The following is a 26,249-nucleotide window of genomic DNA, read 5'->3' as shown; positions in this document are numbered from 1 at the left end:
GGTGTGTGTGTGTGTATGAGTGTATGGAATAGAGACCTACTGTTGCAGGAGGCGAAGTGTGCTGCTCCGGAGCCCTCCGCCTGTCAGGACACGCAGGAGAAGACCACAGGAAGGGCAAACAAGCGCTTGTACGTCAGTCACCACGCTGACAGGTGAAATGAAGGGTTGACAGTACTGACATCCAGGCTGCTCTCCTAGCCGCCGCTTCTTCCTCTCTTAGCCAGCACTAAGAGGAGAGAAATAAATTAGTAATAGCACTTTACCTGTCAACACAGGCACTGCGCCTCATCTTTGTACGTTGCCGGACTCGTCTACTGCAAGTCTACTATTGCAGCATAAAGTCAGCAGCAGGATGATTTTAAAGCAGGGCCAGGACCGGAAAATTCTAGACAAAGAGAGCCTTTATATAATGTGATATGCAGGTTGATAAGATAATTGTGCAATCTAAAGAAGGGTGGACTAAATGGGTACTTTTGTATGGAACAGGTCTGCTTTAAAAATTCAAAAGGATTTAAGTAGTAATAAGGCAAAAATATATGTATATTTATGCAGCAGTTTCCTACATAACTATTCCAATATAGCTGAGTTTCTATGCTAAGTCTGTTGTCCAGAGTTTACTTTTTTTGGCAATAGAACAAAAAAAAGGCTAATATGTTTAACAAGTATTAAAGCTGTACCAACTTCATTCCTAAATCACCACAAACTCTCATCAAACCACATCAAATTGTTAAACTTCGCCAAATACACTCGCTTATGTCGTTGCTGTTGCTTTTTGCTTATTGGAACAAATTGAATCTGATAGTTGTTCTTCACATTGTGTGAAAAACTCATGATAAATGGGCCGACAGAACAGAAATGCTCCCAAATGAAGAGTAAATTTTCACCGAGCTAATGCTTTAGCCTGGTGAAAGGCATGCTGCAGTCCATGAGGCAATCCTCTCGCGTGTGTCTTTGCGTGTGAGTGCACACAGGTGTACTAATGTCCAACATGCAAATGACCTGAAAGTCTATTTCAGACTTTATCTCTTAGACAATCACGCATTTGCAATCTGTGCTTTAATTTCTCCGAGCTTGTGTTTCATCAGGGCCGAGTCCGGTCTTAGCAGCAACTCAGGCTCTATAATCCAGTGTTCTTATCTAAAGGAAAGATCTCTGAGGTTGAAAGTGTATCAGATATCCGCCTGCGTCTCAAATGAATTCAGAGACACAGTAATTGAATTTGTAATCAGTTTGCTTTGCTGCGCTGTCTTGTTTCATTTACTACCTCACAGAGTGGTGTGGTAAACATTCCTAAACAAAAAACAGGGGAGAGAAATCTCTACAACATTAAAGAGGGTTTATTTTTAGACAACATTTGGGTCAATAATGTGAAATAATGTGGAAGTAGAGTCTAGAGACTTTTGGAGTGAAATGTATAATATGCACAATGATACATTAATGGAAAAGATACAAACAGATACATACAAATATTATTTGGTGTATGTAAATAAATTGTAGTGAAGCTTTACTTTAATTCTGCTACATAATTGTCATAACTGTGCTATAAACATGTCATGACAGGTTATCTCCATTAATATGGATATAATAAAAGTGTTGTGTCACTATTACCAGTAGACAGCATTTTTTTGACAGTTGCTACAGTGTTTAAAGCAGCCAGATATATTTTAATAAAAAGACAGGTATTCCTGTGGAGAGTCGAGAAAGGATGAAATATTCTAATAACTGCTATCAGTGTGCTAGAGCAACAATCCATGCAATGTGCAATATATTCATTTAAAAACCAGAGTCTGTTCTGCCCTAACAAAGAATGTTATAAGAATGTTTAGCAATGTTTTAAAAATGACTTTAGGAAAGGTTATCCTATAACGTTACAGAAATAATGTTTCAGGAATCTTCTGAAAATCACTGATATAATAATGGTTTGCAATAAAACGTTATTAGAATGTTTCTCACATTACTTTAAAAGTAACCAAAACTAGGAATTTAAACATTTAATATTGACATTAAGGTGACATTAACAGAATGTATAAAAACATGTAGACATTTGACAGATTAAACGTTTTAAGAATGTTAAATGTAATGTTCAGTAAAGGTTTGACAAACTATTGTATTACATAGAAGGGAGTTTTCCTGGCTCCGCTACATGTCTTTATGTGCTACATGCTGGTTAGTTGAGCAAGTGTGTGCTCTTAATGGTGATAATATAAAAGCTACTACAAATATGGAGATATAAGAGTGGCAAACTCACTTGTCTTATTCTTACATTTGTATACACATCATAAAACCAAAGAAACTGAGAACTACATCTGAAGAGAACTGCTAGCATGCAACAAAGGCGAGTGAGAGCTCTGTGTCCTGACAGGATTATAAAACGTTGTCTTGCTAAACTGATAATTTATTATTATTGTTTTTCTTTTTTTAAATAAATAAATAAAAGACACTTTATTTTTAATTATTTGGATTTTTATTGTACAGTGGTCACACTGTAGTATATTACAGTTGAATTAGCTGTTAAGTTATAGCAAATTAGCTTGTTGCTACCGCTTGTTTTTGCCTCTGTTGTTTGAGAAAACACAGCTTGTCACTATTCTCAGACAATTTTCAGAGCTATACTAGCTTTTATTTTGTAAACAAAACACATGTGAACATTTGAAAAGATACCTGATAGATTGGACAGTTTATATAAATGACTGATTTAGCCTCTTATAGTTTTTCTTATAGTATCTGTTTTTCAGTGAGCATAACACAGGATTTTTTTTTCCCAAATTATTATTTTAGCTGCACCTCAAAGAATGGATTCAATGAGAAATCATTGTCTATGTTTCTTGGACATAATTGCTTTCTAGTGAACGATTTTTATTATAAATTACCAAAACAGATGCTGCTTAGTGCTTACCATTTAAATATATTCAAAATTTTGACTTTGTTATTAGTGAATCCAGGCAAATATGTCCCAGGTTATCGTTGTTAGTATTGTCCTAGATTAACATGGCTAGTGATTCCAGTTAATAACGAAGCATTTTGCACCATAAAACATTACCACAGACACTGTAGAAGTTGGACAGTGTTGTGCGTACAATAATTTTAACAGTAACATTAAAATTTCCTACTTTGAACTTGGAAATCCCAGATGCATTGCAGCATAAATGTACTATTACACATGCTCAGTGCAATCACACATTCTCACCAGAGAGGACCTAATTCTAAATATATGACATTACCCATCAGTAAAATAAGGTTAACAGCAATATAATACTTTTGAATTACTGTTTTAACTCATAAGAGTATGTTCCATCTGTTATGACATGTTTATGGCATGGTTATGTCAGTGATATAAAGCAGAGGTCAGGTAAAGTTTGACAGAATCTGCATCAAAACCCTCTATAAGCAGAAAGCTAAGCATGGTGGCACATGTCTAAAGGAGCCAAAATCACTTTGCAACTAAGAGCTAACCATGCAAACTAGGTATTTTAGTCTGAGGCCTGTACTATACTACTTCAACAGTCATAACTGTCTTGTAATGTCATAATATCAATACATTTGCAATATCAAACCATACAAACTAAATTCCCACTTTTTCCTGAATGAACCAATGAATGCATTCTTTATTTCTCGGCCCAGTCAGTGCAGACGGCCCACAGAGGGCTGGTCATTACTGAGCTATGCTCACACTCTGCTTAACCTCTCTATGGGGCCTCCCAGGCTGATAAAATGTTTATATACACTTCAACTGGTTTATGGACTCCTCTTGCTTTTCAGCTGCACAGAATCAGTGGCTTTTTTTCTTAGCCAGAACTCCAGTGGCATTTCTGGGCCCTTGTGTCATTCCTGCAGGTAAATACGTAATGTAAGCCCCGACCATCTATTTAACCTTATTTTGTAATCCTCCGCACACTGCTAAACCCCCTGCTGAGATACAAATTGGAAACAGTAAAGTTACCCACAGCCATTAACGCTTTCATGTTTGCCTTCATAAAACGAAACCCTGCACATGGTCAGCATTGTGTTTCAGACACTTAGCTTAGCGGCGGTGATCTCCACTGCCTCTTTCAACATCTCTCTATGTGCGAGATGACTGGCTCTATCAAAGCGAATAGAAAGAAGGGTTTTTTTTATTTTTTTCTCCACATCAAGACAAAGCCAACATTGATCATTTTCTAATGAAAGCATTATCGTCCTAATCTCTCTCTTCCTCTGGTAGGTTCTGCGCTGTCTAATGATGCACACATTGACACCCCAGTCTGCCCCCTCCCCTCGGCCCATCTGTGTGAAATATTCCAGTGGATGACAATGTAGCTTGTTTCCTTAGATGTGCCTCCCAGCCTGGGAGAATAAAGGATTAATGAGATAGATTTATCTTTCATCGTATTACACTGGCCATTGTTTTTCGCGCATGTCTTCAATGTGTTCCAGAGAGTCTTGGGAGAAGCTTTTCTGATGCAGCCCCATACATCACAACCGTCTACTGTAGGTGCTGATCCATTGCTCGCGTTGCTACATTTGCACTGTGAAAAAGCCTTGATTTGGGTTACACTGAGAAGATACTATGATTTTTTTTTAAACTGTTTCACATAATAAATTATTTCACTGCTAGCTGTTTTTCCTGTTCATGCATGAGTCCTCAGCCTATTATTACTATTATTATAAAGGATGTTTATGGAGACAGCAGAAAGCCAGATGTTTTAGACAGAGATGCTGTAGCAATCAGACAATCTAAACCTAAAATATTTTACCATGCATTACAGGTGGATCAGTGTAGTTCAGTGTTTTATAAAAGCATAGTTGATAACACAACTGTCCCTCACATGGTAGCTCAGTGTTTGATTACATCCCTATTCTACAGGCAATAATGAGATGAATTTGCTGAGATGAGTACTAAAGAATATTGCACTTTTAAAAAAAATGAGAGAGAATAATTGAGTGATACTACAGAAAATGAGTGATACTACCAAAGATCACTTTTTTGGTTCCATAAAGAACCATTTTTGTAAAAGAGCTGCAAGTGTCAAAAAAGTTTTAAATTGTGCATACCAGTTAGATTGGACTTTCCATTTCCAAAGTTGTGCAGGCATTTAATATCCCTTGATCCACAGTGTTGTGTGTTTTAGAAACATGCCATAGAAGGCTATAATTACCACCCACAGTGGACAGCAGCACAGTGGTTGGGAATGATCATGACCAGGGGTCTCTGGCTAGAACTGTCTGCGTGAAATCACATCCAAATTCAGGGCAAAAGGGCACACCCAATTACCACAGGTGCAGTAGAGCATTCTGTACAACATAAGAGCAGACATGGAAAAAAAAAAAAACTAAATAAAAAAAACAAAAACTATAATCAATCTGATTATAGTAGCCCTAAAATGAATCTTTAATAATAAAATGTGTGTCAGATCATGAGAACTCAATTCTGTAGTGCTAAATTACTGAATTAACTCTTAGCTGACGAAAACACAAAGATTTGTAGACCAAATTTCCATGACTTTTCCTACTTTTATTTTTCCAAAACTTATCCAGGCCTGGAAATTGCTATTTTCAAATTCCATGATTTGTTTTAGGGTTTTCATCTTTAGCTTCCATTGGACAATAAAAGTATACTATTTTCTAATCCATTATATTTGGTATATCAGTGTTCCCTATATCTTCTTTGCAAAAACTGGTTCTTTACACAAACAAAAATGGTTCTTCTATGCCATTGCTCAAAGAACCCTTTGTAGCACCATTATTTTTGAGGGCATACAAACCAACCAGTATGTACTTACTGTGTTTTAACTTCTCATTAATAATGGAGAACTTATTTATCGTTGTAGAAAAATGAACATATTTAACATTCCATATTTACAAGTATATGCTGTGCACCCTAATGCTGGTACTGCACAAGGGCCATGCATATGAATAGGAAGTGTGCACAAGAAAATGAAACATCTGTTTTAAAAACGCTGCAGGCAAGCTCATTTATTTCTCCAGCAAATTGTGGAAAGTGCGTAAATGTTTCCATTTTAGCAATAGCCAGTGAAAACCCTGTATCTGTCTTAATGAAATATTTTGCATATGCATGAGATGCTTCATGCCAGAAAGAGGACAACCAATTAAGAGGAGGCATCCTCAACAACTCCAGGTTACATTGTCCAGGGATCAGACAATTCCAGCATTCTGACACTAATGATTAAAAAATGTCAAGAGTCAATTATGACTCGCGTGTTCTATTTGGCTTTCTTAAATGGCTTTCCAGTCTGCGCTGCGTTATTTAGCTGCATAGCCTCAAGCTTCATGTGCGTTAGTAAAGGACTTTCACATCAAATCTCTCTGAAGCTGAAAGACATGAAGCATGTATAGAGTCTAAATAGGAATAAAATGTTATATTATAGAAAAATATAGTACATTTCTTAGATTGTTTAATAATGTTAAAACTATTAGATTTCAGTAAGATAAGAAAATCCCAATTATGTCATCAGACTCATTTTTCATCACAGCCATAGCCACAAATGAAGCCCTGAGAGAATATAGGTTTGCCATAAGTACAGTATAAGGCCCTCTGTCTGGTGCGGTCCATCATCACCCAGTCCGAGTTCCTAAACCACAGAAAGCCACACGCCCGGTGTGGGTGGCAAGCCCAAGAAAATAAAGACTGACCCGCAGACCAACAAACGAGGTCCCAGCTTTCAGCGTGGCAGAGATCGAGTTACTGGCAGAGTGTGAGGGACCTGAGCGGCCAATGATGACTGTTAATGACGTACTTTGGGAGTACGCTGCCATCGTTCTAGTTTGGGAGTGAACCAGCCACATTGACCTCCCAGCAGGAGAGTCAAGAACGAGAGAAATTTACAGCCAGAATGATTAGCTCACATTTAAATGTCAGATGCTTAATAGCAATAGAGTTTTTAGCTGAGTTAACAGCTAAATTATACAACATAATTCAGCGGGACGTATTTAGGTATTTAAAATAGACTTGTTTCCATAAGTACGTTGCCTGTGGGTCTCTTCAAGAAACAATCCAATGTTTTACAGTGTTTTAAAAGTTTTTAAATAAAGGCCCTGTATAATATTACCCCTCACAGATTTCCACAGGGCACAGAGAGCACAGCAGCCCAGCACATTTATTTGGGATCACAGGTAAACGAAGCCAATATAGAATAGTAGCTAGCAGGCTAACAGTTAAATCATGTATGTATGCTAATGCAGTTGCTAAAAAACATGAAAATATCCATTCCTAATTTAAACAATAGCTTAAGGACATGGTGTCATTGTAATGTTTGAGTTTGCACAAGATCATTTGGTACCTAGAACCAAATGAAGATAGATAATTTTGCACTGCGTCTTATTTTAGAAGCATATGTTTACCCTATTAAGCTCTTTTTAATGTAGTCATAAAATTGCAATCTCTGAGTGTTTTGATTAAAGCTGCTCACTATGTTAGCTAGGAGTTTTTAGCCCGGCCCTCACTGCTCCCTAGCAGCTCAATGCAAAGTCATAAGATTCTAAACACAGAATGTCAACAGTATCCTATACTGACAATTACATTATTGGAGTGAAAAATGTATTTTAATATTAATAAAAAAATTGTGATTATATTTTTACACTGACTATAGAATCCCAATTGCTTAATAGACACACTAATCATTGTTTTCTGCTATAAACAAAAGTATAGTCAATTTTAACTCAGAATTAAAAGAAAATGTATAGAAATCACAATTACAAAACTCTGCAGAGGGGTTTTCCTGGCACCACACATCGACATACACAGACACTTCATGACTCCAGCACTGTTATTATTCTCCAGCGTGCTACAATGTGCCACACTGGATTTTGACAGTAGTACATTTAATTGAAGCCACATTGAGACCACAGAAAGCCACAGTTCATCACAAGGTCGTTGAAACACTAAAAAGAACGCCAGTCGTTTGGTTAACAAACAAATGCTAAGGCCAAGTTACTTCAGCAAATGCTAATATCTTAGCATGCTAATATCTTAGTAAAGAGCCCTATTCAGCTCTTTCAACTAGTGTATGAGCAGAAATGGGTCTGATGCCAGTGCTGAATAAAAGGCATAGAGGAAACACTGCTAATAATGTAAGGTAAATATTTCTTTTGTAATTAAGTTTTTGTAGTAGTTTAATAGGAATATTTACAGAGTTACACTGAACAGTAATTACAGTGTATTACCATGTTGTATATTATACTAATCTTAATCATGTGATTTTACAGGTTAGTACACAACATATTAACATATAATATCTTATTTTGTAACAGCGGGAAATTATAAAGTATTGCTATACAAGCCCAGGTCACATCACTTGCATTATTATCTGCATTTCTATTTTTCTATTTTTTTAAAGGTATGCACAATCAAAAAAAAAAAAAAAAAGTTGAGTATGTATGTGGGATATTTGATTAAACTCAGTTTTGATTCTTTTATCTATACCACATACTACATGCTTGGCACCTGTAGACTTCCCTGACTGTATTTAAAAAGCAAAAGGAGAATCTGACACTGTTAACACCGGCTGACTGCTCACTGCATACTGCATGCTCCAACTCGTGGCTTTGCAGCACTGAATTTTAATGGTGTGATACACTGAGTCACTTGTCTAAAGGGGTCTGATATATTTCCATAGAAGGACCCTTATATTGGAGGACATCCTATCCGTGGATGGCTCGGCTGAGGGGGCTGGGCTGATACACTTGCGTGCAAAGGATATCCAGGTTTCTAACTCCATTTTTTCTCATCTGTAAAGGTGAAGAGAGGAGAGCGGGATAACGCCATGGCCCAGGCCCAAAACAAGAATCACATCCTGTGTAGCTCTAGACTGTGATGTCACGCTCACGGTGCTGCTGTCCTGACTAGCAGGACTGATGTAACTTGGCTTGTTTGCCTGTTATCTGGCAGACACTTCCCCTGCTCATAAGAACAGCCATCAGCAGCTTAATTAGCTGTGAAAGCTCTTCACTTGAAACCTGAAATCATTCATTCAGCGCTTTGTCAAGGGCAACAGGCTGGGGCGTGCTGACGAGGCCTTGTAGCCTTGTTTCCTAAACATCTAAGAGAAGATGGCTGAGGGTTGGTCAATGATTGGCATGGAAGTTAAGACCCTCCTGATGTGCATCAGTTACAAAGGAAGGGTCTCTTTACTTCTCTTTATATAAACTCATCTAAGAAGAACTAGAAATTCGAACTGCTCTTACAGAAAGCAGGAAACTCTTTGTTTCTCTCAGTTGACTGCAACTTCCAGAGGCTCCTGTCCTTCATGTTGCACTTCTCCTTTGTACATGGGATTGGAATGTGTTGAGAGACTGCTCCCTCAAAGCTCCTCAGTCTCTCAGTCTACCATCCTTACCAGCATTCGTCCATGGTGTTATTTCCTCCCGTCTGTCAGGTAGCCCAGGCTGAATCTGGGAAGAGGGAATTCCCCTCATTCCTCTATGGAAATAGCATGGCGTCGGTATATAAAACTGGGCGTCAGGCAACACCAGCTGAGATTCATAAGGACCCGCAGGGCTTGTATTATTTCTGCTCGCGCAGGTCATCCATAATGGCCCAAAGTGTGTTTGCATAGGAACAAGCCTGACTTTTGCATGGTTTTGCCCATTTGTCAAAAGCTCACCCGGGATAAGCCTCTCTTTCAGTGCGGAGGCAACAGAGGCCCCTGTTCATTACTTCTCTCAACAGGTTGGACATCTCAGAGAGAGACTTTCATTTCCCTCTCACTGTGGGTGTATTTGACTGTAGTGATAACACAGAGAATGGCATTTTAAAGGTTTGACTAATAATGGTAATAAAGATAATTAAAAGATGCTTAGAATTTTATTTCACTGGAACAAAGATAATTCATGTCAATTTAATAAGTTTATAAAGAAAGACTGGAAGAGATTTACATATTTATCAGTCTACAGTGTGTAATATTCTAAAAAAGTTCAAGGGCAAGGGGTGCAAGCCTAAGTTTAAGCACATTTTTTATTTTATCAATCATTTAGTCAAACCTTGGTCAGGCACAAAATGCCACCTTATTACCTAGTATTAACCATGTTCAAAAGTTCTGTGGAATGTATTGGAGATGTATTGTGGTCAGATGATCCAGACTGTTATATGCCAAAGGTCCAAAGGTCTGGATCTAAAAAAATAGGACAACACCTGAACCCTTAATTGTTTGAAATTCGTCCTTAGTGCCTCAGTGTGAAGGAATGGCAACTTAACAAAGTGATAAATGCAGGACTGTACAGTATACACAATATATTCAAAATATTACAATTAAAATATGCACAATAAGTAGCTTATTTTAAATCCAACACAAATCCATCAACTGTACGTAGCCCTTTTCCATGTCCAGCCCTCACCCCCAGTGCCATTCTCTCCTGCAGTTTTTAAAGGAAGCATGATTGCATATTGTGTCAGTAAGTCAGTGAAAATGCACATTCTCGCTTCTCTCATAAACTTTTACAGCATTATTCACACTCTTCATCGTGACTCTTTGTTTAACATTTATGTTTATTGATAAATGAAGATGCATTTAAATAATTCAGTGCAAACATTAGCTGTGAGCTGCGATATTAATAATTGATGGTCTGTGCAAAAGGCCAGGGCACTCTGGGAATAGATAATATTAGCTTAATGCAGGGCTGCAGGAGCAGAAGACGTGTAATGGATCTGCCGGCTTTAACTGATGATGGTTATTGTGGCCTCAAAGTTGCTACAAAAGGAAAAAAAGGCTGCAAGCTGAGGGCTTCGGGGGGGATGCTGCAGATTCGGCTCATAGGAGCTGACAGTGCAAATTGTGGTTTTAATAGCAGGGGTTTACACATTCTGTAGAGGACCCTTAATGGGCCTTGCCACGGTTAGTGCAAGAGGAGAAAAATCGGACAGGGGCTATTAAAATGAAACCGGAGAGCACTCTGCTACTTGCTTGGCATGTTTTCTTCACTTCCACCCTGACATGCTCATGTCCATTCTTTCAGTTTAGATTACTTGTGTTACCTCCTTTCTCGTTGACCCTGCTTTCAATAAGTAATTGACCCTTGCACTGGACTCCTACTTTTAGAGACTTCGGAGATTCCAGGGCAAAAGCATCATTGCTATTGTTAAAAAAGGACATGTGATTCTTCTCACAATTAAAGTTGTGTGTCCTGTCCTGTGTGTTTGGACACTGTATAGAAGGTACTACTTGACGGTGGACCTGTATATACTCATCATCAAAAAAATAGTTGGTCCTATAGGGTTCTGGAACCAGTGGCTTTACCTTTCCTGAACACACACTTCAGGACACAATATGACAATGCTTGCCCACATACTACTGCGGTGTCAAGATCTTGCCTTGTAGACCCCCTGATTGAAAGTATGTAGGATGCTATTGGATGCGCCCTTAACACTATACTCCTACTGCAAAATCTGCAGGAATTGCATTACACACATATTACACATTATTTCTGTATGTTGAGTTCAATAAATAAAACTAAAGGCCCTATCTTACCCTGGTGAAAAGTGCACTGCAATTCTGATTGCTATGTTACACCCCGCCAACAGTCTATTTTAATGCCTTTCTCCTGCATCTACGCTGATGGTGATCTGGAAATGAGCTGTGTTCAGGTAAATTTCTGTCGTATTGCTATCTTGGCAACTGAAAACACAGGTGCACCACTGACTGAAAGAAACCTAGACAGAGGGCACCTAGCAGGTGACAAAAATAAAAAAACATAATTAATTAAGAGGATTAGTACATGACTTTTGTGTGTTTCGAGCCATGCAAGGCTTACTTTTCCTGTCATTATGATAGCAAAGACATATTGGCATGCCCTAAATCAAGCTGTGCGGTTATTCTGAATTACAGTGCAATCCGACGCTTTCTACTGGGTACTGTTTTTGCAGTTTGTTTGTTTTTTACGATGAGTGTATATAATACATTTTTTTAATGTAATTATATTATAAACTTGGATAACAAATGTATACATGGAAGCTTTGCTCCTTAAAAGTCCACTCTATTCAGCTTCTATAAACTTTTTTTTTTTGCAATACGAAAGCTCAATTCCATAACGTAGAGCTTATGCTTGCATTCTGTACGTACACGCATACGCTATGTTAATGCATCTCCAATGCCTTCAGGTCAGCTTTGTGTGGCTAGCTTTGCTCTTAAAGCATGTCTGCTGTGCTATCTGATTGATCTCCAGTGTAAGCAGATGCAGGGATAGTGAGCATCAAAGGCAGTAGAGGACCCACTGCTGCATAGTTGCCATCACAGCAGTGCATTAGCATCTAAACAAAGGAGCTGGTCTCCCCTGCAGCGCCATATCCTCACAGGTGGTCACTCTCGCCAGCCTTATTTATTTCTTCGTCTGTCGTTTTTATGCTGAGCAGGGCGTTTCTCCGTGGCCGAATCCTGATCGTTTCAGCACTAAAGTGTAAAAGTTGCTGCTTCTCCTTTATCGCCTCTCTCGCCCTATCTCTCACTGTCTGTGCTTTCAGTATATCACAGAGATATGACAGCTGTCATCACTCCTCACTGCTCCTCTGATCTGCATTTCAAGCTCTGTAGGTTCCCCCACTTCTGCCTCTGGAACAAGGAGTGAACTGGCAGGCCGAGCATGCATTAGCCCACCACGGCCTGCTTCTTCAGCAGCATATCACATTCATCAGACTGCATGTACAACCTCAATAATCAGACTTAGATCATAGCACTCTTTTTGAATAATTACAGATATAAATTATCAGTATTGTTATTATTATTCAATAAACAAAATAACTAAATTCCCTTACTTTTACTAGGATTACTTTATTTATGTAGTGAAAAATGTGTTAAAAATATATATATATATATATTATTAATATTTTAAAATAAAATAATTTACATTTCCTGCCAGTACATAAATAATTATTATTTGGTCCATTCTAGAACTGCGGGTCCATTTCAACTATAGAAAAATATTGACTCGTCAGTCAATCCTATTACCATTTAATTGATTAAAACTTTCACCATATTGTCTCAACTCTACAAGAAGACTAGGAAAGACATAGACTCTGTATATTTATATTTGCAGTATTAAATTACCATTTTCTACTGAATATAGATATATTGTTAATAGATTTAGCACAAAAATGTCTAAAAATGTATTGCAATAAAATTCAAGTTTAAAGTATAATTCCGGAGGCAAAGACAGTGAATAATGTGTGGGGTGGGAGTGATTTAGATTATATTTTGCATATACTGTAAGTTATGCCTGGAATACATAACAAGCAGTTTTATTCATAAAACATTATTATATTTAGTGACTGAATTAAGAAATGTACCCACAATTCAAGAAAGAATTACTTACATTAACTACTAAATGATTAATTAACCATTATTATGTGATGTAAGACAAGTAACACAGTAAAGTCACATGGAAACATGACTAGGTATGATTGTTCGTTTTTTTCCAATATGTTAAAATAATGAGTTGAATAAATTCTGCAGAATAAACATAATAACATTTGTTCTGTTCAATCAGAACTTTTGTACAGAAAACTGTACAGACTTTAATACTATTAAAATTGTACCTAATAAAAAAAGTGTTAACTAATTTCTATACCTATATATTTTTCCAGCTGTATAATTGTGTTACATATAAACACATGCATTTAAATGGAATGCATTCAGAAAGGCATTTATAAACAATGAAATGAAAAATATAATGCTGTATCTAAAGATATATGATAATATAAACGTGATAAAAGATCAGGACAGAGCAGAAACAGGGCAGGGAGAGCATATTAAATGATAGTATATATCAGAGGTAGCCCAAAATCTCTGGAGTATTGCTTTAACTGATGTTATTGTATTTTCAGTTCTACCAATTAAGCGCACTAAAGCATCATCAGCATCAGCTGACTACAGTATTTTACTATGCAGTGCATATGGTACACATAAATTACATATATTGCACTGTGTGAATTTTAGGCAGACATAAATACTCTTTAATTTAATGTGTCTCAGCAGCAAGTGTGTTTTGCCCCTTAAGCACTACAATCCTGAATCTGAAAAGTTAGGACAGTATGAGAAAAAATCCAAAAAGTTAAAACGGGGGCTTTTAGGTCTTATAGAGAGGTTTAAAAAATAATAAGCATGATTGTAATTATTATTTGCTACGAAAGCAGTATCCACAAAATATTTAATGCCTTTTGTCTACATTAAACTTTACTGTGCAAAACAGAAGCATTATTTTTCACATGTTCAAAAACAGCGTCAACCCTCATGAGTTGAGAGTTATCTGAATTCCAGCTACAGTTCCACCGGCAGATACGTTTCTGTTGGTCCATTTTTACAAGATTTGAACAAAATGTAAAATGTAACTAAATATTTCAAACTATGCAAGAATTAAAAAAAGCCAAAAATGAAAATACATAAAAACATAAAAATAAATAAATGCGATTGCACTGATATTTAGGCCTGTGATTGAACGTTGATGGAATGAAGACTGGTGGAGAGAGAGAGGGAGTTTAGGAGGTCTGGGCAGAACAGATTTTGAGCAAGTCTCTGATGTTTAAACCATGAATAATATCACTGTTGTCGGATTACGGATCAGCGGCTTTAATCCCAATCTCTTCTCCTTTCCCTCATGATCTGATGGATGTCCCTGTCCATGCTTTCATCTCCTGTGTTATCTACTGCATATTTTTGTCATAGTGCATCCAAAACGTCTGCAACAAAACTAATGTGAAAAAGACACTATTTCAAACACACACACACAAATATACACACACACACACACACACAAATATACACAACATGCAATATCTTGACTGGACCATTGATGTGTGGACGGTACAAATGATACATTTTCTGTAGGTACTTGAAAGAAGGATTTTTAAAGGTTTGACAGTAAACAGATAACAGAAACGGGTAAACCTTTTTTTTTACTAACAAGTCCATGAAACTGTTCATCTATGGAAGGATAAATTGGCATGTGATGTGCTGTGAAACACATACGAATAAGTTAACTAACCAAAAAGGCTTCTTCTTACTTTAGCTTCTAACAATCCGGGATCCAGTGCACGGTACACAGGAATAAAACAAGGCTGACAGGATGTTTTCTGTAAAAAGTACATATAAACAAGTTTCAAAAAGAACTCCCATAAGCCATCAAGTGTCAGGCAGACAGGTCCATAAATAATGATTGGGAGAGAGAGGAAGATTTTGTCCCTCTCCATATATTTTCTCTCACTCCAATCATTTCAAAACCACCACCATGAAGCCTTCTCCATGATTGACTGACATTGCCGCTGCTCTGACCCTGAGATGCTGTCAGGCCGGAGCTGCCCTCTCCGCCTGCCCAGTGTAAGCGATCCTCCCTTATCTCCTCCATCACAGCGGGGGCAACAAACAGCACAGGCAAGGCAGACTGCTGCAGGCCTCTTTCCAACAGCATGCTAAAACAGATCAATAATCACCTATTGTGGGACACTCCAACCTGACTTTCATCCAGAGCAGAGCACACAACACAACCAACCCGGGTCCTCTGTGGACGAGCAGGAGAGTGAACGAGTGCACTGAAGGGCAAGAGTGCTCTCTCGCTAAATGCGACGCAGGTGAAGTAAGCAGACTAAAAGTTTTAATGACTGTATTCTTTTGTACTCACACACTGAGGCAACTCATTCTGACAGGCCACAAGACCTACAGTTTGTGGATGATGAAATGTTCGGTAGGCTGAATGCATCAAGAGCGCAAATAGCTGCATGATGCCATTCTTCAGTGTTTTGCCTCTATGAGAACATCCACAATTCTGTATATTGTCGCTGTCATATTAAAAGTTTGTAACTTTGTAACAGCAGCTTCCCTTTTGGTGCTTTTGGTAAATATTTCACGAGGAATGGACCAATAGAAAATGTTTAGAATGACACATACGGGAAAAAGAAATTCAAATGTTGGTGTATATTTTTTTTTTGTATGTTACTGACATTACAATAGGAGTGAAGATGGGTCTGACAGTGTTGAGTATTTTTAAACCCATGGTTAAAATCTCAGATGCACTTCCGAGGCATCAACAGTGCTACCAATTACATCAACCACCCACATATGATGTCACTAGAGTGATTCACAATTACTAACAACACCCATCACAGACTCATGTACAAAAAGACATGTACAATTCTGTAGAGACACATTGACTAATTCTTGGTGTGAAACAAAACACAAAAATATCATCACATTTGGTAAACATCTGCATATCATTATGTTCCCGTTTCTGGGAGTGCTGGCATATTTCTTCCACCTGCCAATCAAAAGTCTTCTCATTATCACAATAGCAGTGCGCTCTTAAACATTGACAATATGATAAATGCCTCTTTAACAAGGAAGAATAAAATGCATGTTTCCTATCTGATCTGTCACTTTTCACTTCTGTGTCTCTCGGTGTGAAGGCCGACAAATCTTCAAATCATATCAATCTTCTATACCATTCTAATTATCCAGATCTATCAGTCCAGAACTTGAAGAGATGTGCAAATTTAGTGCAACTAGACCAAAGTTACCACTGCAGTTTTGTAGATGCTGTGATGCCATGTTGGCTCTGCAGGCCGGCCTTGTCAGGACGTACAGTTTGAAAGCTATGGAGGCTATGTTATTGAAGTCCTTTGTTCATTGTCACAGCATTGGTATGTATGCTTCTTAATGCAGCAGGGTGGAGATAGTCCTGTGCATATGTACAGTGACTGGGCTCATTTACACAGAGCTTCAGGCAAGTGCTCTCTCTCAATAATTTAGGGGGCTGCGCTCATTTGAACCTCTTGCCCTCTTAAGAAATTCTTTGTCTAGGCCGTGCCCAACTGCAGCACCAGGCTTACAGAATAGCTGGAGGCCTCGGCGGGGGCGAATAATAGAAAAAGGTACAAAGGGGCATTATTAGCCCAGACGCATATCGGCACAGCATAGGGTCATTAGGACCAAAGAGGGAAGCTGGCCCCTCTGTCCTCTGATGTTCTTCTACAAGCGCCATGCAACTCTGTCCCTGTCTTGCACCTCACACACATGCCCTTCGTCATCATCAAACCACTGAACTCTGTCTCTGAATACATAAAAAAAAAAAACACAAGGCAACACAGGCACAGACAGTCAGACAGAGGAGGAACATGCCATTATCCCCCTCTTCTCTCCTCCTTTGAAGAACTGGGACTCGTTTCTGTCTGCCTCGAAACGTACAAATGGTTCGGCTTAGGTTTTTATTGTCCCTCAGTGATGCATAGCCCAATTTAGCCAGGATCTCTGTCGTCATGGGTTCAATTATTTTAATTAGAAGAAAGGCTCTTCGCTTTGATTCATGGATCAACAATAAACACCTTCCGAACAATAAATTTATTTGTACGCATTCCCATACACTTTATTCCACTTCATGCTCGTAAACGCGAAAAGCTTTTACATTCGTTCCTTCGGGATGCTAATCGGAATTACAGTAATAGGGCTCTCATACAACTTTCCGCAAACCATTCCGATGATATCAAATCGGAATCAGGAGATGAAGTCCAGCATGGCCTCGTCCTAATATATATTCTGAAAAGAAAAAAAAAACAGAGACGTAGAAGTGCTAGTTTTACATCTGTTTCATAGACTAAGAGATATGTCTGACACTTTTACAACTGCGGCATATACAAGTTTTCTAATGGCATGTATTTCTATTTGATTTTTACCTTTTTAAGGATCAGCAAGAAACACATTATCAACCTCTTAGCAAACAACTGGGGCAAATTAGCCACCACAGGGAATATAAAATATCCTAGCAACCACTCAGAATACCTTAGAAACACCCCAAAGTAACACAGCAACCCGATGAGAAACACCTTAACAGTACTATTGCATCAGCTCCTTAGCACCAACTAATAGCAATCATTTATTTTCATTTACTTTATATATGTTTACTACTCTTCACACACAAACTAATACATAAACACTGGTAACACTTTCCAATTAGAGTACATTCATTTTAACATCATTATGACCAAATTTCTCAACAAATTATTAACTGACACTGGCTTATTATACATTTTAAGTAATGTAATTTAAAATAATTTACATTACTTAACATTACTTAAGCAATGTAAATATATTAATGTTGTAAGTCATAAGTATTATTAAGGTTATTGGTATTTGTGACCTTTATTGAAGAGTGTTACATAATCACCTTCATTAGTTATTAGTTAAACACATACTTCTATTTAATTTTCCAACAATACATTTATTTATTATGTATGTATGCATTCCCATACACTTTATTCCAGTTCCTGCTCGTAAACTCAGGAAGCTTTTACATTAGTTCCTGCGGGATGCTAATCGGAATTACAGTAATAGGGCTCTCGTACAACTTTCCGCAAACCATTCCGGTGATATCAAATGGGAATCAGGAGCCGAGGTCCAGCAGCGCTTCATCCTAATGGATCTTCTGGAAAAATGACAGACATCAGAGTGCTATTCTTCCCCTTTTTCCCTTTTATTTACTGAGGCGGCATAAAGAGGAACCCTTGACACGAGGGGGACAAAAGCACACTGTGAACCCTGAACATGTGCGCCGCTCCGCGAGGCTTCAAAACAAACTCCGCTGAGCTGAAGTGCTGAGAAATACAGCAAGTTCTCCCGCTCCTTTCCGAGCGTGATGAGTGGTTGCCAGTTGAGAGCACTAATGGTTTGTGGATGAAGGCAGTTCTACACGGCAGGCTGCTTGTGACTCACTGAGAGCAGACGTGTCACAGCCCATCAGCGCTCACGCAGCCACTTTGAGAAAGTACAACTGCGAATCCAGCTTTTTTTTATTTATTTTTTTTATTCAACATTCAGAGGGCTCGCTTTTGGAGTTGCTTTAGAGAATGAACCCATTCCTTGCAACTGTTTCAACAAAGACACACAAAGACGAGAGAGAAAAAGAAAAGAGGGAGAAAAACAACACTTTAAACTGAAGAGTGTCTGTTAAGGAAAGTTTGGGAAAACTGAGAATGGAGCACTTGTCAAAAAATCTTTCACTCTGCTAAGATATAGAAATGAAAGACAATAAAAGGCAAGTTAACAGCTTAGAGCAGATGTGTGAGACCAGCAATAAGAGAACAATGAGCATGCAGAGGTCAGAAAATACAAAAAAATAAATAAATACAACAGTGAAAATGGTTGAGCAGTGGGATGCTTTCCGTTTTGATATGACAAAAAAAGAGGGGAAAGGGGGAAAGCAGGAGAGGGGGAGTTACAGGAGCAGATTTTCCCTGCTCTGGAAGATTAAAAGATCAGAAGACTAAAAAGGCTAACATACATACAGTTAGATGTGGGCAGTATGACAATATTTAATTGTAATGTGATCATTTGTGATAAAACTGTAACACATAATATGTTTTTTTAAGGCATTTCATTAATAATATTAGTTCTCAAAGAATAATGACCAACTGCAAGCTTTATTATTGCAAATGGTGTTGAGTCTATTTCACAACAGATATGGTATATGCACCACTTGCCATGCTGTGCCACGATTTAAGCAATACTGTATTAATTTCTGTCACATGCCTTCTAACAGTTGTTTTCAAGCACAAACTGTAACATATCCAGTATTTGGAGTATTACACTGATATGCCTATGATACGAACTAGCATTGTGTCCCATAACTTTTCACCATATCCCGATAGCTAAATAATAATGCTGTACTGACCTGCGGCATATGAATTAGGGTCTCCTGCATATCACCCAATGCTCTACTGTCCACTGTGGGTAGTAATGCCTTCTATAAATTATTTGCATGCATGTATGCATGACACAGCAATCAAGCTATGTTAAATGCCAACACAACTTCAGAAATGACATGTCTCATCTACCTGGCACCCACTTTTAGACCTCACTTAAACTCCAGTATTCAGTTTTTATGTCCACTTGTCAGCCTAACTTTCATAACATACTGTAACACCTCACTGCTTATGCAGGTGTGGGCATTCCCAAGCCTTTCCCTGAAGTAACCCTTCATATAGGCTAATAATCCACTCTTTATGATTTATATGAATAATTTACAACCTGATATTATTATTTTTTTAATGCAGAGCTGTAATATAGAGCTACAGTTAAAAAGTAAGAATCTGGAAAAGAATCCCCAAACTAAATGCAATTTTTCGATCCTCTTTGTCACATGTTCAGTATAAATGTAAGTACACCCAGTAAGTACAGTGTCAGGTTCAGCAGCAGCTACATCTCTACATATTACATATTAATGTGCCTAATGCTCATTGATTCTAAGCTGTGTTTATTTACTCATTTGTTGCTGTGTACTAAAAAGCTGAAAATGATGCCCAAGTGTTTGATATGGATACACAGGGCTTGCTTAATAATCAATCACACCAAACCCTTTATCATAATGTACAAAAAAATAAACAAATTAAATAATCATACAAAACATACAAAATCTATTTCTTTAGACACATGTATCCGTTTTATACATACAATATGTACACACAAAAGATTGCATTATATCCAAAAGATAATAGTATTCTCAGAATAATAAACATGTTTACAGTTAGTGTGTTAATACATGGTTAAATTCTGATGAAATGATGGTGTGAGACACTGATCTAAACCCAGCCCAAGCCTTTGCATGAGATCACACGGAAGGAAAAGAAAATGGAAAGTGTGTATTAAGCGCGTAAGCTGTGCTAACCCAGCCCCATAAGGCAAATAGAGCAATGATGTGGAATAATCTTTCATTGGTTTTTGTGGCTGTCAGCACTAAAACATGATGCTCCATTCCATTTCCCTTCAAATGCCTGTGGACTTCTTAATGTGTTAACCAAAGACCCTGCAGGATCGAGACTGATGATAATGGATAAGGCAAAACAAGCTAAATCCAACTCCCATAAATTGATTTGATCTCAGATGAGAGGCAAAGGGATATAATATTAACAGCTCAGACATCAATAACGCACAGACCACTCAAAGGCTTTAGAAATAACAAGTCTGTTTGAAATACAATCCGAGGCATCGGGAGGGGAAATTAGCCGACTATTACTGCAGCAGCGCTGTGATGATGTGTATGTAGGTACTGATATTGACTGCAGTCCACTTCCTTTGAATAAAAAATCCCTGATGAGTCGTAATACAACTCTTATTTTATATATAAAAAAGCTACAATATTATCCCTTATTTATTATTTAAATAGTTATTTGTATTACTAAAGTAGCCATCCAGGCCTAAATTGGTACTAATTCTTCTTATCTCAGAATCTCTCCTCAGACTTGCATCAGATGGCTCATAAATTAGGTATTGAATTAAGTGGTCAGATTACATTAAAAGCCTTTTTTTTTTTGTATCCGCAGTCCTCCGCTATAAATTATAACCACGTGGAAGGGACTGGAGAGTGCATTTCATTTTGCGTTGATTCATGAGCAGTAATACAACCTCCCTCGTCTCCTGCTCCAGCGAGCGGGCGAGCGAGTCAGAGAGAGAGGGCCGAGATTAAAATGGAGAGAGCGGCGAGATTGAAAACGGGATGGAGGCATCAGATAATGTAGTAGAGATATAATGAAAGTGTAAACAAAAACCTGGCGCAAGAGAAACGGCTGCTCATAAAAAGCCCTCCGCCTTTTCCCTCACAAAAGAGATTTCACAAGCCTGCTGCCACCAAAGTTATTAACTGCTGACCAAATTACGTTCTGTTCAAAAGTTGAATCGATTAGATTTGTTTTTCTCCCCCTTCCTCTGCCTTTCACAGACTGAGAGGAGCTTTATTCATGTTCTCTGTCTCAGTGTTAAAGTCAGAGGATGGAGTGTAGGGGTGCAGTTAAGAGTCAATGTTAGAAAGCTGGGCCTTATTTTACAACACAGGGGAGGGTCTCCCATAACATTCATAACAAGGTAACTAGTAATAGTACTTAATGATACAATTAAAATTACAAGCGTTTTTTGAAAGCCCTAGTAATTAACAAATCACTTAAACTCATTTGTTAATTTACCTGTACTCTAACTCATTCGTACCTCACTAAGTCCTTCTTAAATTGAAGATCACAATGTGCTTTTTTGCATAAAAATTATAGTGGGCACTTATATTTTTTTTCTTAAAAAACTTGGTGATGAACTGGATCTCTATGTACAGCGGCAGCACCTTGAAAAACGAATGAAAATAAATACATGTTTTTGAAAACATAATTGCACTTTATTCACTACATCCAATTCTAAGAAAATACTAATTTATTAGCATGATACAGATAATGCAGATTTACTGTTCATGGTGTTACATAGACTTTGGCTGTATATGTCATGCTGTAATGGTAGTGATACAGTTTGTTAAATCTAGACATAAATGTTTCATTTTAATCATTTCAATTATGTAAAAGAAATAATTTAACTTGACTGAATTACATGGGATTACTGATAAACACATAACAAATAAATGGTGTTACATTGTAGTGGTAGTAGTAGTAGTAGTCGTAGTAGTAGTAAACTACTAAATGTTTTTTTTTGTAGAGGAAAATAAATAACTTCAATTTATTTGAACATCCTGCTGAAATTGTCTAGGGAAAAATTCGGTATGTACTGACAGTTTACCATGCTTCTAGACTGACACATGAAAGGACAATTATATGCCTATTTATAGGCTTGATATACGATATGTAGGAATTGCAATTCTAATGTTTTTCCATTAGGCAGAGGCATCAAAAGTCAACATTTTGGAGACTAAATATGCTTTTGGGAAATCAATTTCCTACAGCAGTTGTTTGTAAACTGCTAACATTAATTGTTATCAGAAAACAAACCGCAGATTATGACAGCAATAGTGATAATCCAGCATTTTGTAAGAATATAAAACAATTCCTTTTCCATTAAGATCCAAGAAGGTTAAACACCAAACACTACAGCACTAAATAACGCCAGGGCATCCATTTTAACCTGAAAATAAAATGAGCAAAATAATCAGCAAGGTATGTTATTAGCACTTTGCTGTGGCACCAGACATCATAAATAAGAAATGAGAAATCAATACAAGTCATTATACAAGTATGCAAGATGAAATATTAACAGGTTCTGAAACTGACCTGAGGATTGGTTCTGATGTAAGGTGGTACGGTGTGCTGGTAATACATACCTTCGGTGAAGCCGCAAGGAGGGAGATATTACACACTCCAAATAACACAGGAAGAAATCAAGACACAGCTGAACGCCCTTCGTCCTTCTTATGAAAATCCATATGGAGTTTTCCTTTCCATATAGAGATAATATCAAACGTTATTTAACGGGATATTTTGATTGATGATAAGCTGCACCAAAGACCTTGAGCAAGATTATAAGCATTTTTTGTTCATCGCTGGCCAACAGAAAACCTGTATCAGTTCAAACCATTCATTTTTTAGAAGAAGAAATATTATTCACATTTAAAATAAATTATTGTATTGTAGATTTTATTCCAACTCGTTTTGAACCATTTATATTATTCCATTATTATTCTACATTAATTCTACTTTGCCCTATATTGTCATATAGGACAGCTGTGGTGATTAGATGTGGTGTAGACACAAACTGGAAAAAAACGAGATTCTATCTATACCAGTTATATTGAGGATGCACCGAATAAAAAATCTAACTTTGACAAACTAAAAAATTAACTAACTTATACATACCACACAAAATCAAATGTACTGTAATGTTTACTATTATAATAATACACTTTAATGTTTTCTAGTATATGAATATATTGGATTTTTACTGTTATACTATAATACTGTGATTTTTACTGCTATACTAATATAAGGGCTGCATGATATCTGCATTGCAATTTTCTTGTTCTGCAATATATATTGCAATATTAAACAAATACTAACATTTTGGCCAGACTATACCTGAAGTCAGTATTTCAACATGGTTGGTCATTATATGAATAATGCACTCCAAATGGTCAAGACTGGATGTACATAAATATAGTAGCAGTTATAATCTGCTTTTGGTTGATATATCATTAAATATGAGAATGCTTTTGATATTTTTCTTTTGTATTAGGTTTTAAAACTTAGGTGGTAAATGTGTTTTTATTTAATTCCATGTCATGTCATGTGACTTTTGCACATGCTCAAATTGCAATCACACTGATAAAACAACACAAAATGTGCAGCCCTAAGTAATATACTGTGTTTTAACTAAGCATATAGAATAGAAATGACATCTGGTGTGTTTGATACTGTATATAAATATATAGAAAAAATGACAGATAAAATGCTGGACTAATTCTTCTCACAGAACATTAAGAATACAATGCCATGAAGCTCCTGATCTCCTACTATACCAGTTAATCCAGCACGCATGACATATACATTCCTATTCTTCTAATTATAACAATCCTGCTCTGGATTTACCGCAGCAGATTTCTCTAGGTTTTGGGAAGGGATATTCCTAGCAGTCGGATCGACAAGGATTTCACAAACAATTTATTGTAAATTGCAGGAAAATTGGCTGCAGATCTTACAGGAGGAGAAAAAAGACTAGGTTAAGATGAGCTCTGTATTTATTCACTGAGGCTCTCATGACTGTTCTACAGGGTTCTCCCCTTTCAAAATAACCCATGACTCCCCTCGCAAGCCTGCCAGCCCCCTTTCATTTGCCGTTTCAAATGTATTAATGGTCCGGAACCTTCCTGTATGATCTTGGACCTCTCCCTAATGAAAACACTCTGTGCCTGGGTCCCAGTGCGGTAATCAGCGCGGGCCTCTAGAGCACGAGGGCTGCAACTGCAGCGCAGGAAGAGCCCTGCCGTGACCTCTAGCCCAGGCCCTCTCACCCCGAGAGCTGCCCTGCCTCAGAGCGCCGCCGCTTCAATACAGCAGAGTTCAGCTACATTCACTGCCCAGCAAATTGCAATCAATTTGCAGTGTTACTGTACCTTTTATTTGTTGCGAATGAAACTTCCTTTGCACTGCAACGCGATAACTCACACTCCTCGCTCGGTAAGGGCAACTGAGCCTCATCTGTGAAATGAATCTGAAATCGCTTCAAAGGCATTGTAACATTGAAAGGGTCGTCACGCTGTCAGACGGCAGGTATCTGTGACTCAAAGTATTTCCTCAAATATTCAAACCCACACGCCGAGCGTTTCCACCGCCAGCCCTGCCTCTATCACGGACCAATCACGTGTGATGTAGACTGGCGCTGCAACCTTATTTTGTGTGCCGTTAAGCAGTCTCTAGCCCGGCGTCTGGGCTGACAGGTCTCCTACCGTTTGCAGTGCCATTTCAGAAGCCTCCGTTAAGCTCCAGGTGAGAGCGCAGATGTGCCGACCCAGAAAGCAGAGCAGCTGCACGCAAAGCTGCGCTAAAGCACTGGGGAGGCTGCCCTGGCTTGCGTCATCTGTTTTAACTTGTCCATCTTCTTTGACAGGCCTGCTGAGTGCTGCTTTCATTTCCCTCAGATAATATCTTTTACAGTTTTGCAAAAACCGTCGGCGGACCGCAAGCACAAAACACCACCTGCCCACAGCCGAGCCCATCACACGTAATCATTAGCAGATAAACTCTGGTAAACTCAGGTTGACTGGGGTTGACTAAAGTAGGTAGATCATTTGCTGTGTGTTAGATTTCAATATATTAGCATTCGCAACATTACGTGGCGGAAACCAGTACAAACATCCATACAAAAACACAGTTATGAACTCTAATTTTGTCTGCTACACACATAAAATAAACTTTGTTGGCTTGTCATCTGTGAATAGTCGCTCTACTAAATAACATTAAGCTAAAGTAATTCAGGCTCACACTGCCCAGTCATAACCAACACCTATTAGACAAATTCTCTAAGATCATAGGCCCCTATCTGGATCCCAATCTGCACAACCATACTATCGCTTAATAATATCTCTTCATTCAATCAATACCTATTCATCTCCAGCTCTTTATACTGTATTAATATCACTCACCACTGTCAGATTACACTACTTAACTGGAAAAGCAGGACATGGCTATCAGTAATGCACTGGCTAATATTGCTTGCAGAGAGCACTTCAAATATTCAAAATAATCATTTAGAGACCACTTGTCCCATTTTTTTCAGTTTCATATATTCCAATATATAAATAAAATGTACTAACCTCATCATAAACATAAACATGAATTGAACCAAACAATAAATATTGTGGTAATGAATAAAAACAAGAATTTATATAACTTTTCACTTTGTTATGCTTTTTACTAAAGTAGAACAATAAAACATTTCCCATAAAATTCATATGAATGTACACTGTAGCTCTATCTGGGTGTCTGGGTATCTGGTTATTATTATTTTTTATTTTTTTGCAGTACTCTC

The 26,249-nt window shown here is 37.7% G+C and overlaps 1 protein-coding gene across 1 annotated transcript in view; it reads right to left on the bottom strand.

Annotated features, from left to right (window-relative positions):
- dph6 (diphthamine biosynthesis 6) overlaps positions 1-26,249 on the bottom strand; it is a 275,116-nt gene that overhangs the window by 177,725 nt on the left and 71,142 nt on the right. The window contains exon 3 of the mRNA XM_022673073.2: positions 41-226. The gene's annotated coding sequence lies outside the window, so the exon portion shown is untranslated. The remainder of the gene's footprint in view (positions 1-40; positions 227-26,249) is intronic.

Source organism: Astyanax mexicanus, chromosome 14, assembly GCF_023375975.1.
Source record: "Astyanax mexicanus isolate ESR-SI-001 chromosome 14, AstMex3_surface, whole genome shotgun sequence".
NCBI lineage: Eukaryota > Metazoa > Chordata > Actinopteri > Characiformes > Acestrorhamphidae > Astyanax > Astyanax mexicanus.
This window is presented reverse-complemented; position numbering and strand designations above follow the sequence as displayed.